Consider the following 15158-nt stretch of genomic DNA (forward strand, 5'->3'; position numbering starts at 1 on the left):
AGCATAGTAGAACTACATCTTGGTTGTTGGATAGCAGGAAGCAAAAACTGGACAGGTGCTTCTTATTTTCGCTTTGGATGCTGCATTAACAGTTCTCACTTTCAGATATAGTTGTTTAGTTGAGTTATATTGAATCCATTTGATGATATTTTGATTGTTGTTATGTGCTTAATCCATGCTATGGTTTTCAGTAAGAATTGAATTCATGCACTTTAGCTTGTCTATACTTTATAGTAGCATTTAGTGATGCATTATTAAGCAAAGTTGCTCTTATAGTCTTTATGAATTTGATTGTTTTCCTCCACCTTAAATTGAGAAAGGTGGAAACACTGAATAATAATGTTTTTTTTAGAGATTATTCTCTGCAGGTCCTTGTTTGTTAGATTATGTTACTTTTCGATTGCAGGATTTTAAAGTAGTTCGTATATTAGAGCTCTCGATATTTATTAAAGTATATGTCCTAGTTCTTTGAAGTTATCATCTGTAATCACATGCATCTTACGTTTTCGAACTAATATTTCTGCGAGCCTGCAATTTTTTAATATCTATATTCATGGTGTTTCTTTTCTTCTCTTTTCTCGCCTCCTCCTCTTTGCGAACTAGAGACTACAAAACCGTAGCAAACCCTGTTCCATTGGCGAGCTCTAACGCGTTCCGGTGACCACCCCTCCACTGCTCTATTACTCCGGCGACACTATAGCGCAGCTGCAACCTCCTCTCCCCTGCCTTCTTATTTCTCTATTCTTCAGTTTTCAAGTTTTTGCAAAATCTCATTTTGATATTCTCCATTTTAATTCATTACAGTTTAGTTAGGGTTTAATTCTTAGTAATTTTATTTAGTCAAACTAGTTTTTGCTGAATAGGTTAATTTAAATTAAAATTAGGATTCTATTATGAGCATTTATCTTAGTTCATAGGTAATTAAGCATGCTATTATGATTCTTAGGTCTAGAATTTCAATTCGTTTGGGCTGGCTTGATTGATTTTATGTTGAATTTCAAGTTCTCCTGGGTTTATCTCTTCTTACTTCGGGTCTTATTCTTCACTTCACTAATGGTGAACTCTAATTAACTAAGTGTTCAGCTAGAATATCTTTACTATATATTCTAACTACTCACATGTTACTTCTTTGTGCGCCGCAGCCATTCCTTTGAATAAGAAATGGTATACACTATGCTATATTTGATAAACATCTGGAGCAGCAATATTAGTATTTTTAGCCTTCTATACAATGATATTATTATATACTATGAAAGTTCTAGTTGCCATTGTATCATGATAGTGATAGATAAATCTTGTACATTGGATTATTGCATTGCATGTTGATATTTGGAGCTTGAAACTATGGTTCATGCCTTTGAAATGGATTGGCATGAATGCCATGTTTGTGTACATTATGGCAGCTGAGGGTATCAAAGGTAAGATTCTTAAGTAGGTAATCAAAAGAGTGGTGGTTACTTCCTAATATATTGAAGCCCTTAAAAAATTTATTTACTTGCAGATAAATACAGTTGCACATGATGAGGGTCACCACATTACATTGGAAAAAAAACTTATATTGAAAGATGCTATTTCTGACCTTTCTCTGGTATATTTTAATTTTTTATTCATCCTTTTATTGTCTTTACGTTTTATGATAATTTGGTTGTTGATGAATGTTATTAACCTATTCAGATTGAGAATGATGATTATGCTTTAACTTGTTTGGTCCTTATATTGTGTTACGTTTACACTATATATTTGTTTTCTTTAGTATTGAATATGGTTTTATTCTTTGATTGGTATTTTATATGATACGAAGATGTTTAGCTTAATAGGTTACTTGTTGTTTGGTCACTGGTGAGTATGGTTGGACTGCAAACATGGAGAGGATTATGAAGGCACAGGCCTTGAGAGATAACGACATGACTGACTACATATCTAGTAAGAAGACTATGGAGATCAACCCTGACATACATCCGCATTATGGAAGAACTGACGAAGAGAACAGAAGATGATGAAATTAGGCATTTTTTGTTTTTTGTTTTTTTTTGTTTTTTGTTGAAGTTCATGAGAAAACATGTATTTTTTTGGTTTAGTCATGTGTATTTTGATTTAAATTGGCAATTGCAAGTATATGTAATTAAAATTTACATAGTTGGATTTGAAACAACTTTTTAATTTAAATATATATGCAATATATTAGTTTATTAGTGTATTTTTTCTTTCTATTTATTAAATTTAGTTTAAATAATTAAATTTTATTAAAGTGTGCTATATATCCTTTTAAAAAGACAATTCCAAATAAATTTAGATAAATTTTGCTTTAGATATATGAAAAGGCAATACAGAAAAATTTAGGTAAGTGTTGGTTTAAGTTTATGAAAAAAGTAACTTAAGAAAAATCTGAACAAGTGTTGTTTTAGATATATGAAAAGGCATCTTAAAAAAATTTGAATAAGTGTTGCTTTATGTATTAGAAAATACAACTCGTAAAAAGTATTGCCATAAAGTCTTATCCAAAGCGTTGTGTTTGGGTACTCTAAGGCAACTCTTTCATGGAGTTGCTTTTTTTGTAGAAAAAGCAACGTTTTTTGAAGGTTGTCACAAAAAGGGTTCCCTTTGATACACAAAAACGTTTCCTTAGACCAAAGGTAACGGCTGTATAGCCAACCCCCCAAAAAGCGTTGCGTTTTGTCAGAAAGTGTTGCCTTTGATAAAAGGCAACACTTTTTCTTATTACAGACAATGTTTTTAAAGGGCTACCTCAGCCCGAATTTGTTGTAGTGAGGTATTTTCTGTAGTGGATAGTGTGGTTGATAGTATAGTGGTGGAGATGGATACTGCAATGAGTATTGTGGTGGGTAGTATGGTGGATATTGTGGTGGTAGTGGTAGGGGCGGATAGTGTGACTGTGGTGGTGGTCGTTGTCATGGTGGTGGTCGTTGTTGTGGCAGGGGTGGTTGTTGATGTGGCGGGTGTGGTTGTTGTGTAGCAAACAAGTCGACCCAAACTTTGTCACATATGATCAAATGATCATCAAACTCTCTTTTATACCAACTTATGTATTCAACTGTAGGTGAATAAGAATCTACCTAAAAGTCATCAATGGTATAATGGCGTCGGTCCACATTCCACGTTGCAATTCAGTTGCTATGATGTTGTATCCAATCGGTATTTTGTTGCACAGACTCTGGAGTGACCAACGCCTTCGCATCACGGATTTGTCTGATCCATGACATCTTGATCGTACTAAATACATGATCATTTTTGCCTGAAAATATCTCAAAATTGGCCACATATTCATCAACTAAGTGGGTAAAACTATTGTTCGTTCTTCTATTTACAGCACAACCGTCGGCCAGGAGACCATAGATGTGTGCCACATCTTTCGGTGTGATTGTACATTCATCCATTGGAAGATGAAAAGTATGTCTCTCGAATCACCATTTATTTATTAATGTCATTATTAGAGATGATTTATATTTTATTCTTCTTATTTTAAATACGTAATAGAAATCGATTTTTTGTAATGCATTAGTCACTAAATAACTATATCGTTGTGGTAGAACTAATTTTTTCAATTTTAAAACTCTTATTGCCTAAATATGAATCAACATGAAAAAGACAGACAAAAAAGGTATTAAAACTATGGTTATAACTAAAAATACTTTATATATTTTAAATAACATAGATATATATTATTTAAAATATATATATATCTTCAGTAAAATATATATTCCATTAATCTTAATCTTAATTATATATGTTATTAGCATTAATCTTAGGTTAATACTATATTCATTAATAATATATTTATGTATCTTTAGCACGAATAATTAAAATAAATATAATTTATTAACATTAATGTATAACATACTTTAATGTTAATATATATATTATATATATATATATATATATATATATATATATATATAAAATAACTTGGATATTCGATAATAATTTATCATAATCAGAAATATGAATATTAACATATAATATTGTTTTAACATATTGAATAATGTGCAATATTCATTATATTAATACTAATGTCATAATTTTTAAAACTTATAATAATATATAATGTTTATTACACGTACAATATTAGTATAGATATCATTAACAATAAAAAAAATTAAAAAGCCATTAACGTACTTTTTTTTCTTAAAGTATACATATTACCTAATAATGTTAATATTTAGGATATGTACGAAGATATCATTCTAATAATATTAATATTAGTACTAATAATTTACCTTAATATTTAAAATAACAGTAATATTAACTATTCAAACAAAAAATAACAAAATAATAAAACAAACATATCGATATAAATAATTTAATAAGATAATAACTTACATATCGAAAAATTGTATAATATGCATATTTTTTTGATAAAGTTAAATCTGGTATCATTTTTTATTTATTTAAAACATACATCAAATCCTAATAACTTCGCACACTTTTAATATTATTATAAAGAAAATATATATTAGAGTTTTCACTTTATCATTCTTTCTTTCGAGAAACAAAACTCACACAACCCTCCTACTACTACTACTAAGCTTACTAATACTCTTCCATCTACTGGCTGCAACGAGAAAGAAGAAGTCTTTTTCTTTCTAGGACTAAAACTCACACACGACTACTAAGCTCACTAATACTCTTCTATCTACTCGGCTACAACGAGAAGGAATAAGTTGATTTTTTAGAAGCTCTGGTGATGGGGGATAGCCACACAGCATGCATGGGTGTCACTTTTTTTCTTTCGCGCACTTCACAGGTTACCAAGTTGCAAGCGATACTGGCCATGCACCAGACCCACATGGACACGTGGTATTTGGTAAGATCTAAAGCTTTTAAAAAGTCTTATTAAAAATTAATTTTAAATTATATCTTTATTTATAGTTTTAGTTTTAAAAATTATTTTATTAAAAATAATTAAAGACAGTTTTAATTAATAAAATTTAAAATAAATTAAGATTTTTATAAAAATTCTATTATTATGAATTATTTTTTTATTTATAATTTAAAGTCCTAAAAATTTAAAAATAATGAGGTTTAGTTATTTAAAATAGAATTTTATTTAATTTTATAATTATTGAGTTATTTTCTATATTTAAAGTATAAAGTTAGTAATTGTCAAATAATAAGAATTTTATATGATTTAATTTAAATACTTTATATTTTTATAATTCAATACTTTAAATTTTAGGAATAATAGAAATTAATTATATAATCTTATATTTTCAGTTAGAGTATTTGATTGAAAACTAATTAGTATTTTGATACAATAAATAATATTTAAAGTAATTTTAAGGATTTAATTAGATTTCAAATTAAACCCAGAATTTTCAAATTGAAACTCTAACCCTAATTAACACAATTTTTTTACCTACCCAAAGAAACCTTAGCCCCCATGTCGCCACGTTAGAGAGAGAAAGAAAGAAAGAAAGAAAGAAAGAAAGAAAGAAAGGAGAGGGGAGCCGCAGGATAGGGAGAAGGGGGAAGAACAGGGAGGGGGCGCGGTGGGTGTCGCTGCCACCGTCGCCACCACCGCTGTTGACAGAGAAAGAGAGAAAATCCGAGAGAGCCGATGGAAGAGGGAGGAGCTCGCGCCATCCTCACGAACCGCTGCTGCCTCGCTTCCATCGTCGTCTTCGCGGGGTCCCTGTCGCCGTCGTCGTCCTCGCTATAAAGTCCGTCGCTGCTGCTAAAGCTGTTCGCACCGTCGTTGTCGCTGAGGGGACCAGCATCGCCCTCGTCCATGGGTGAAGCAGAGGAGAGAAGCTCGCAAGGAAGGGAGGGCCGAAACCAGTCCATTTGCCACGCCTAGTAGCCGTTCGTGTCACTAGCTCTATCTTCGTCTGAACCGCCACTAGATCCACCGCTGCCAAAGCTTCTGGCCGAGCCTTTGCTGCCACTGAAACCCACTGTCGGTAAGGGTTTTGAGTTTGGTTTACGTTCTTTTGAGTTTTTGGGAGCTTTATCGTCACTACATGTTTGTTACAATCGCCATCGCCAGAGTTCTTGTCACCGCTATCGCTTGGGATGGCTGCTGGGGTTGCCGCTAAACCAGTTTAGCGTTCGCCGCTAAATTGCTTGGAATTTTCTCTGATTTTGTTAAATTGGGGATTTCTGATTGGTTTGATTTGAAATGATTTTGATAGTTTGAAATTCTGAATTTTGTTTTATTGAAAACTGATTTGGTTTTGAACCGTTGAAAAGGGTTGATGATTGGTTTGGTTGGGACCCAAAAAGAGTGGCAAAGTCCAAGTTTAAGGGGAGGTGCTGCTAAAATTTCTATAAAATTCGAGACTTTGTTTGAAACGTTATTTTAAAAATAATGAATTATGCCTTGAATTGAATTATTATAAATGAATTATGTTTGAACTTATTTAATAGGAAAGTTATTATATTTTTAACGCAATTTATTTAAGATGAAAATACTTATGTTTTGAAAATTGATTAAATCAGAAAAATTGGAGGAGTTTAAGTGGATTTAAGGGAAACATGAATTTCGATTGACTAATTTCACTTTATGACATTTTAGGAAAAGTTTGAAGTATTCTTTGAAATTTTGATTTAGCAAAACTAAAACAATTCCCGAGTCTTTGGAAAACACTTCAGATTTAAGAATGAAATTAAGAATTGGTTTTGGTTCAAATTATTTGGTTTTGGTTTAAGTAAGTTGATTTTGAAATTAGTTCAGAATATTTGGATACATGACTTGGTTTTGTTTAAATTCTATTTACTTATTTTTATTTATTCAAATAAAAAAGCTAAGGTTTTAGAGATTTTCAATGCATTTAAGGAAATGAGTTAGTTTATTCTCCCCTAAAGTCTTGAGACTCTGCTGAGAAATTTAAGACTAAATCCTGATTTAGAATGAATGATTTTGAGTCTTTCAGAAGAGATTTTGAACTTGGCATGGTTTTGAAGTCGTTTGGGAGTTTTGGAAAGATGTTACAAAAAGTGGCTCTGTTTTGAAAGAAAATTGATTTGAGAAAAAGTAGTTCTTGAATACGTTTGTTATTTGAAAGTGAATGGGCCAATGATGAGTTTGATTATATTTTGAGACTGTTTTGGTAACCTATGATTGAATGATGAATATATGTTGAGATTGGGGACGAGATGAGAATATGACCAGTGACAATTGAACTGTTTTTAAAATAATTTTCTGTTTTTGACTGGTACATATGTATTCTATAAAGTATCCGAGCACTATATCTTACGAAAAGTGAGCCGAGCACTATATCTCTGGGAGTAAGCGTAATACGGTGATTAATCACGTACGCTGAACAATCTTTCGGTTATATGAGTTAGCCGAGCACTATATCTCTGGGAATGTGGTCGGGCACCATAACCCTGGGGAGGGTACCACTTTTTATAAAGGTAACCAAAAGTGACATCCCCATGGAAATGTGTCAGGTTGGTAGTTAAACCGACAATGTGATATCACAGTCAGTAGGACATACATTCATCATTTGCATTTATGTGATATTATTTGGGTGTGCATATTGGAATTAGTTTGTCTATGTGAATACTTATGTTAACTGCTAACTGTTATACTTGTTGTAATTGCTCTTGATTGTGCTTGAACTATATTAATTGTGATTGTGTATGATTGGTTGGTTTGTGATGAATTGGTTGATGATTGAGTTGTTTTGGTCGGGGGCTGTGTTTATTTTTGGATGGGCCTGAGGCTGTGATTGGTATGTTTGAGGTCTAGTCCTATATGAAAAATCAAACTGGTTCAGCATAGAATTAAAGAACTTATGCTTGGAATAGGTTGGTCATTCATACTGTCTAGGAAAACTTTTAAGATTTTTTCAAGAAAGGAAAAAGGTTTTGGACTTTGAGGAATTAACTAAGTTCTCTTTTAAAAAGGATTTTTGGATTTTTTAATGTGAACCTTTGGTTGTTGAAAAGGCACATAAGACGAGAAATGATCAATGTAGTTCAAAAGTCTTATTTGTATCTTATTATAGCAATTTCTGTAACCCTATAGTAAGAACCAGCGAGGACGATGTTCTCACTCCCCTACAGGTTTTTCCTTTTCAGGATTTGGGTGGCTAAGTTTTAGAAGAGTTTATTTCATTTTCAGTTTATTCGATATTTTTGTATTATCTTAGTTATTATTATTTTCCCTTGCCTTTATCTTTACCAATTTTGTAAGAGGGATAGGAATTTGTGATATGTATGTTTATAAGTTATCGTGATGTATATATATAATTTTAAAGTATTGTATTTGGACTGTATGATATATATATATATATATATATATATATATATATATATATATATATATATTCAATGAAAAGTGTTTTTGAAAGGTTACGCAGTTTTAAGTTTTAAACAGGCTCCTATTTTAGTATTAAATATGTTTAGGGTCGTCGTAATATCCAAGCTATCAGAGTAGCACAGCCGAAAGCATGAAATTCTAATAGTGAGGATGTTACATTTGTGGTATCAGAGCAGTCTTTCCTGTAGAGCCTGAGGAATGGACTGACTATGCTTTAATTGCATACTCTGAGCGTCTATCATATAGTAGTCTTGTTTGAATAATGAGAATTAGAGCTTTATGCACATGACGGTCTATTGATTAATGTTGTTAGCCTTGCATTGCATACTTCCTGGTATTAAGTTTGGCCGGCTTAAAACTAGTGGATTATGTATATGGAAGTACTAATGGGTAGTCATAAACGATATACAAGTTATAGATAACGCGAGTCGTGGGTTTTGGGAATTGTTAGAAACTATTTTTCGAGGTTACTCAGTTATGTGTCTTGAATTCTGTTGGAGTCATGTGACTTGTTCTTTTCTAGCCTATCATGAAGTTCTTGTTGCCTTTTCTTTTAGATAGTAGTTTGATTTTTCTAACTCTATTCCTCTGTTCATATGCATTTTTGTTTGATCCTAATTGCATATGCCTGTTTGAAATTCTTTGTGTGTCTATCTTTCTCTGTTTAAACTCTTCTTCTTGATTCAGGTATTCTTTGACATAACTTTGAACTTATTTTGATGCAGTATATTTTTAAGTTCTTATTCCGAGTCCATTTTTTTAAAGAAATTGTGATTGTTTTTCCCTTATTTGATTGTATTTAAAACCATTTTTCAAATTTTTATAAAATCGCTTTTGAGTCGATATACACTTCTCTATATAAAACTTTGAAAATTCCTTATACAGTTTTAAAAAAAACTATTTATTTCTAATACATCGCCTGTTCTTTTACTGCTTTACAGGGATATACTTACTTTAAATACAACTTTATTTTCTAACAACTTTACTACAGTTTCTATGCATATCTTTACTTGATTATGTACTTAGGTATTTCTAAAAAAATTTTGAAAGAAAGGATTTTCGCCTTTATTCCAGTTGAACTTCGTTTGACAAACTTCACCTAAATTATTTTAATTTGGATTTGGTTTAGCATAACACATTACTTATGCAATTATTGTTCTTTTGAAAATATTGGACTCATATCTTTTTTTTTAAGAACGGACCAATTCCTTCTTAAACTTTTCATTTCTATGGATGTTATACTTAATTTTGTTTTTAATTATTCTTTTACATCTTGTGATCATTATCATTAATCTTAGTTTACCTTCTCTTGTGAATCTCATTCTTATCTGAGTTAGCTTGATTTTGTTCCAATTTAATGCATCGTTTATCCTCTTATTGTTTTTACTAGAGTTCTTTAGTCGAAGAGTCCTCCTTGCGAGTTTGCTATTGATGAGTTGAATTCCTTTTTAGCGTATCTTAATCTTCTTGAATGATTCTTGTGAGGTGGTGATTTCAAGTATACTCTTGGAGTTTTGTTTTGAACCTTTTTGAAGAAGTTTTGAATTCGGATGAGCGGATAATTTATACCCTTTTTGGCATTATTTTTACATAGTTTTTAGTATGTTTTAGTCACTTTTTATTATATTTTTATTAGTTTTTATTCAAAAATCACATTTCTAGACTTTACTATGAGTTTGTGTATTTTTCTGTGATTTCAGGTATTTTCTGGCTGAAATTGAGGGACCTGAGCAAAAATCTGATTCAAAGGCTGAAAAAGGACTGCAAATGCTGTTGGATTATGACCCTCCTGCACTCGAAGTAGATTTTCTGAAGCTACAGATATTTAATTGGTGTGCTCTTAATTGCGTTGGAAAGTAGACATCTTGGGCTTTCCAGAAATATATAATAGTCTATGCTTTGCTCGAGATTTGATGGCCCAAAGTGGTGACCAAAGCCAGCATAAAACTTCCTGGCGTAAAACGCCCAAACTGGCACCAGAATTGGAGTTAAACGCCCAAACTGGCACCCAAGCTGGCGTTTAACTCCAAAAACAGCCTATGCACATTAAAGCTTCAATGCTCAGCGCAAGCACACACCAAGTGGGCCCCGAAAGTGGATTTCTGCACTATCTGCACTCAGTTACTCATTTTCTGTAACCCTAGGTTACTAGTTTAGTATAAAAACTACTTTTAGAGATTTATGTTAGGTCTTTTGACCATCTTTTGATCATATGTAACTTTTTACATCTTGGAACCTCCTTTGGAGGCTGGCCTCATGGCCATGCCTAGACTATTTTCACTTATGTATTTTCTACGGTGGAGTTTCTACACCCCATAGATTAAGGTGTGGAGCTCTGCTGTTCTTCATGAATTAATGCAAGTACTATTGTTTTTCTTTCAATTCATGCCTACTTCTTCTCCAAGATATACTCTCGTACTTAATTCAGTTAAGTCAAAATGAAGGGGTGACCTGTGACAATCACCCACTATCTTCGTTACTCGCTTAGCCAAGATCCGCGTGCCTGACAACCACAAGCGGTCTACATGATGTTCAACGTAGTCATTAGACGACAGCCGAAGTATATTCTCTTGGGTATCTAATACACGGACTGAGTCCGTGAGATTAGTATCTTCGTGATATAGGTTAGAACCAATTGGTAGCATTCCTAGGATTTGGAAAGTCTAAACCTTGTCTGTGGTATTCCGAGTAGGATCTGGGAAGGGATGACTGTGACGAGCTTCAAACCTGCGAATGTTGGGCGCAGTGACAGTGTGCAAAAGGACAAGGGTCCTATTCCGACGCTAGCGGAAACCGACAGATGATTAGCTGTGCGGTAGCTGTACATGATATTTTTCATCCGAGATGAGAAATCCGACAGTTGATTAGCCGTGCAGAGATCTTACCTGGTATTTTTCATCCGAGAGGATCATACAGCTTTCCATGGAAGGGAGCACGCATGGTTGGAAGAAGGCAATAGGAAAGCAGAGGTTCAGAAGCAACAAAGCATCTCCAAACGCTTATCTGAAATTCTCACCAATGAATTACATAAGTAACTTTATTTTATTTTATGTTTTATTTATCTTTTATTTATCAGAATATCATAACCATTTGAATCCACCTGACTGAGATTTACAAGATGACCATAGCTTGCTTCAAGCCGACAGTCTCCATGGGATCGACCCTTACTCACGTAAGGTATTACTTGGATGATCCAGTGCACTTGCTGGTTAGTTGTGCGGGGTTGTGAAAAGTGTGAATCAAAACTCCGTGCACCAAGTTTTTAAAATTTATTTTAAAAATGTGTTCTTCAGAGTTTTTAAGAATGAATTCTAGAGATTCATGGAATATGTTGGAACCTGGCTGGCTGTTAAGGCATGTCTGATCTTTTGGACCGAGGTTTCTACTTTCCATTGTAGAAAGGACATGTCTATATTTGTATGCTGAAGCTTGGCTGGCCATTGGCCATGTCTAATCTTTTGGACCAAACCTTTAGACTAACATTACCGGAATCCTGGAATTCTTATTAAAAATTTTGAATATCTTTATTTTCTTTTTCCAACATAATTTTCAAAAAATACAAAAAAAAATCAATAAAACCATAAAAACCAAAAATTTTGTGTTTATTTTTTGAGTCTAGTGTCAGATTTTAAGCTTTATGTCAACTGCATCTTTTTTGTTTTTCTTTAAATTTTTGAAAATTCATGCATGTGTTCTTCATGATCTTCAAGTTGTTCTTGAGGATTTTCTTTGTTTGATCTTTATATTTTCGTATTTTGTGTCTTTTCTTGTTTTTTCATATGTATTTTTGAATTCTTAGTGTCTAAAGTTTAAAAATTTTTAAGTTTGGTGTCTTGCATGTTTTTCTTTTCTCAAAATTTTCAAAAACATGTTCTTGATGTTCATCATGATCTTCAAAGTGTTCTTGGTGTTCATCTTGACATTCAAAGTGTTATTGCATATTTCTCTTGTTTTGATTCATAATTTTTATGTCATGTGTCATTTAGATGTTTTTCTCTCTCCTCATTAAAAATTCAAAAATAAAAAAAATATCTTTCCTTTATTCTTCTCATAAATTTCGAAATTTTGGGTTGATTTAGTCAAAAAGTTTTAAAATTTAGTTATTTCTTATTAGTCAAGTCAAAATTTCAATTTAAAAATTCTATCTTTTCAAATCTTTTTCATTTCCCTTCTTAATATTTTCGAAAACTTTAAAATTGATTTTCAAAATCTTTTTCTTATTTTTATTTCATATTTTCGAATTTATTGCTAACATTTAATGTTTTGATTCAAAAATTTCAAGTTGTTACTTGTCTAGTAAGAAAGGTTCAATCTTTAAATTCTAAGAATCATATCTTTTAGTTTCTTGTTAGTCAAGTCATCAAGTTTAAATTCAAAAATAAAATCTTTTTAATTTTCTTTTCAAATCTTTTTCAAAATAAATTTCAATCATATCTTTTCAAAATTTAATTTCAAATCTTTTTCTAACTTCTTATCTTTTCAAAATTGATTTTTAAATCTTTTTCAATTAACCACTTGATTTTTTTGTTTGATTGTTTATTATTTCTTATCTTTTTCAAAACTACCTAACTATTTCTCTCTCTAATTTTCGAAAATAATTAACATCTTTTTCAAAAATCTTTTTTATTAACTAATTGTTTTAAATTCTAATTTATTTTATTTCTTTTAATAATTTCGAATTCTAACTATTAATTAAAATAAAAACAAAAATATTTTTCTTTTCTTATAATTAAAATTCGAATTTCTTCTCCCTCTTATCTCTTTCTATTTATTTTATTTATTTACTAACACTTCTCTTCTTAAAATTCGAACCCTCTCCATCTCTCTGTGTTCGAATTCTTCTTATTCCTCTCTCTCCTCTCTAACCTCATTCTTCTATTCTTCTACTCACATAAAGAAATCTCTATACTGTGACATAGAGGATTCCTCTTCTTTTCTGTTATCTTCTTTTTCATATGAGCAGGAACAAGGATAAAGACATTCTTGTTGAAGCTGATCCTGAACCTGAAAGGACCCTGAAGAGGGAGCTAAGCGAAGCTAAAGCACAACTCTCTGGAGAAGACCTTGCAGAAATTTTTAAAAAAGAAGAAGACATGGCAGCCGAAAACAACAACAATGGTGGAGATGCAAGGAAGATGCTTGGTGACTTTACTGCACCATCTTCTGACTTCTATGGAAGAAGCATCTTAATTCCTGCAATTGGAGCAAACAATTTTGAGCTTAATCCTCAATTAGTTTCTCTAATGGCATATAATTGCAAGTTTCATGGACTTCCATCAGAAGATCCTCATCAGTTCTTAGCTGAATTCTTGCAAATCTGTGATACTGTTAAGACCAATAATTCTGAGGTCTACAAACTTATGCTTTTCCCATTTGCTGTAAGAGACAGAGCTAGGATATGGTTAGACTCACAACCTAAAGAAAGCCTGAACTCTTGGGAAAAGCTGGTCAATGCTTTCTTAGCCAAGTTCTTTCCACCTCAAAAGTTGAGCAAGCTTAGAGTGGAAGTCTAAACCTTCAGACAGAAGGAAGGTGAATCCCTCTATGAAGCTTGGGAAAGATACAAGCAATTGATCAGAAGGTGTCCTTCTGACATGCTTTCAGAATGGAGCATCTTATGTATATTCTATGATGGTCTGTCTGAATTGTCTAAGATGTCATTGGACCACTCTGCTGGTGGATCTCTTCATCTGAAGAAGACGCCTAAAGAAGCCCAGGAACTCATTGAAATGGTTGCAAATAACCAATTCATGTACACTTCTAAAAGAAATCTTGTGAATAATGGGATGACTTAGAAGAAAGGAGTTCTTGAGATTGACACTCTGAATACCATATTGGCTCAGAATAAAATATTGACTCAGCAAGTCAATATGATTTCTCAGAGTCTGACTGGAATGCAAGCTGCATCCGACAGTACTAAAGAAGACTCCTCTGAAGAAGAAGCTTATGACCTTGAGAATCCTGGAATGGAAGAAGTAAATTACATGGGAGAATCCTATGGAAACACTTACAATTCTTCATGGAGGAATCATCCTAATCTCTCATGGAAGGATCAACAGAAGCCTCAACAAGGCTTCAATAATAATAATGGTGGGAGAAATAGGTTTGGCAATAGCAAACTTTTTCCATCATCTTCTTAGCAATAGACAGAGAATTCTAAGCAGAGCCTCTCTGACTTAGCAACCATAATCTCTGATCTAAGACCACTCACAGTTTCATGACTGAAACAAGGTCCTCCATTAGAAATTTGGAGGCACAAGTGGGTCAGCTGAGTAAAAGAGTTACTGAACTCCCCCCAAGTTCTCTCCCAAGCAATACAGAAGAGAATCCAAAAAGAGAGTGCAAGGCCACCAATACGTCCAACATGGCCGAACCTGTAGAGGAGGAAAAGGTAGTGATTTCCAGTGAGGAATACCTCAATGGACGTCCACTGGCCACTAAGGAGTTCCCTAATGAGGAACCAAAGGAATATGAGTCTCATACAGAGACCATGGAGATTCCACTGAACTTACTGTTGCTATTCATGAGCTCTGATGAGTATTCTTACTCTGAAGAGGATGAAGATATTATTGAAGAGCAAGTTGCTCAATATCTAGGAGAAATCATGAAGCTGAATGCCAAGTTATTTGGTAATAAGACTTGGGAGGATGAACCTCCATTGCTCATCAATGAACTGAATGCTTTGGGGCAACTGAAATTACCTCAGAAGAAACCGGATCCCGAAAAGTTTTTAATACCTTGTACCATAGGCACCATGACCTTTGAGAAGGCTCTGTGTGACCTGGGGTCAGAAATAAACCTCATGCCACTCTCTGTAATGGAGAAACTAGGAATCTTTGAGGTACAAGCTGCTAGATTCTCACTAGAATTGGCA

At 32.8% G+C, this 15158-nt stretch overlaps 1 non-coding gene across 1 annotated transcript; it reads right to left on the minus strand.

The window, feature by feature from the left end:
• Positions 1 to 13776: 13776 nt before the first annotated feature.
• Positions 13777 to 13884, minus strand: LOC148548164 (small nucleolar RNA R71). Its single transcript, XR_015897097.1, has one exon. It is a non-coding gene; the product is annotated as a small nucleolar RNA R71 (small nucleolar RNA).
• Between the last annotated feature and the right edge of the window lie 1274 nt (positions 13885 to 15158).

This window comes from Arachis ipaensis, chromosome B8 (genome assembly GCF_059453495.1).
Source record: "Arachis ipaensis isolate K30076 ecotype BB chromosome B8, ASM5945349v1, whole genome shotgun sequence".
Lineage (NCBI taxonomy): Eukaryota > Viridiplantae > Streptophyta > Magnoliopsida > Fabales > Fabaceae > Arachis > Arachis ipaensis.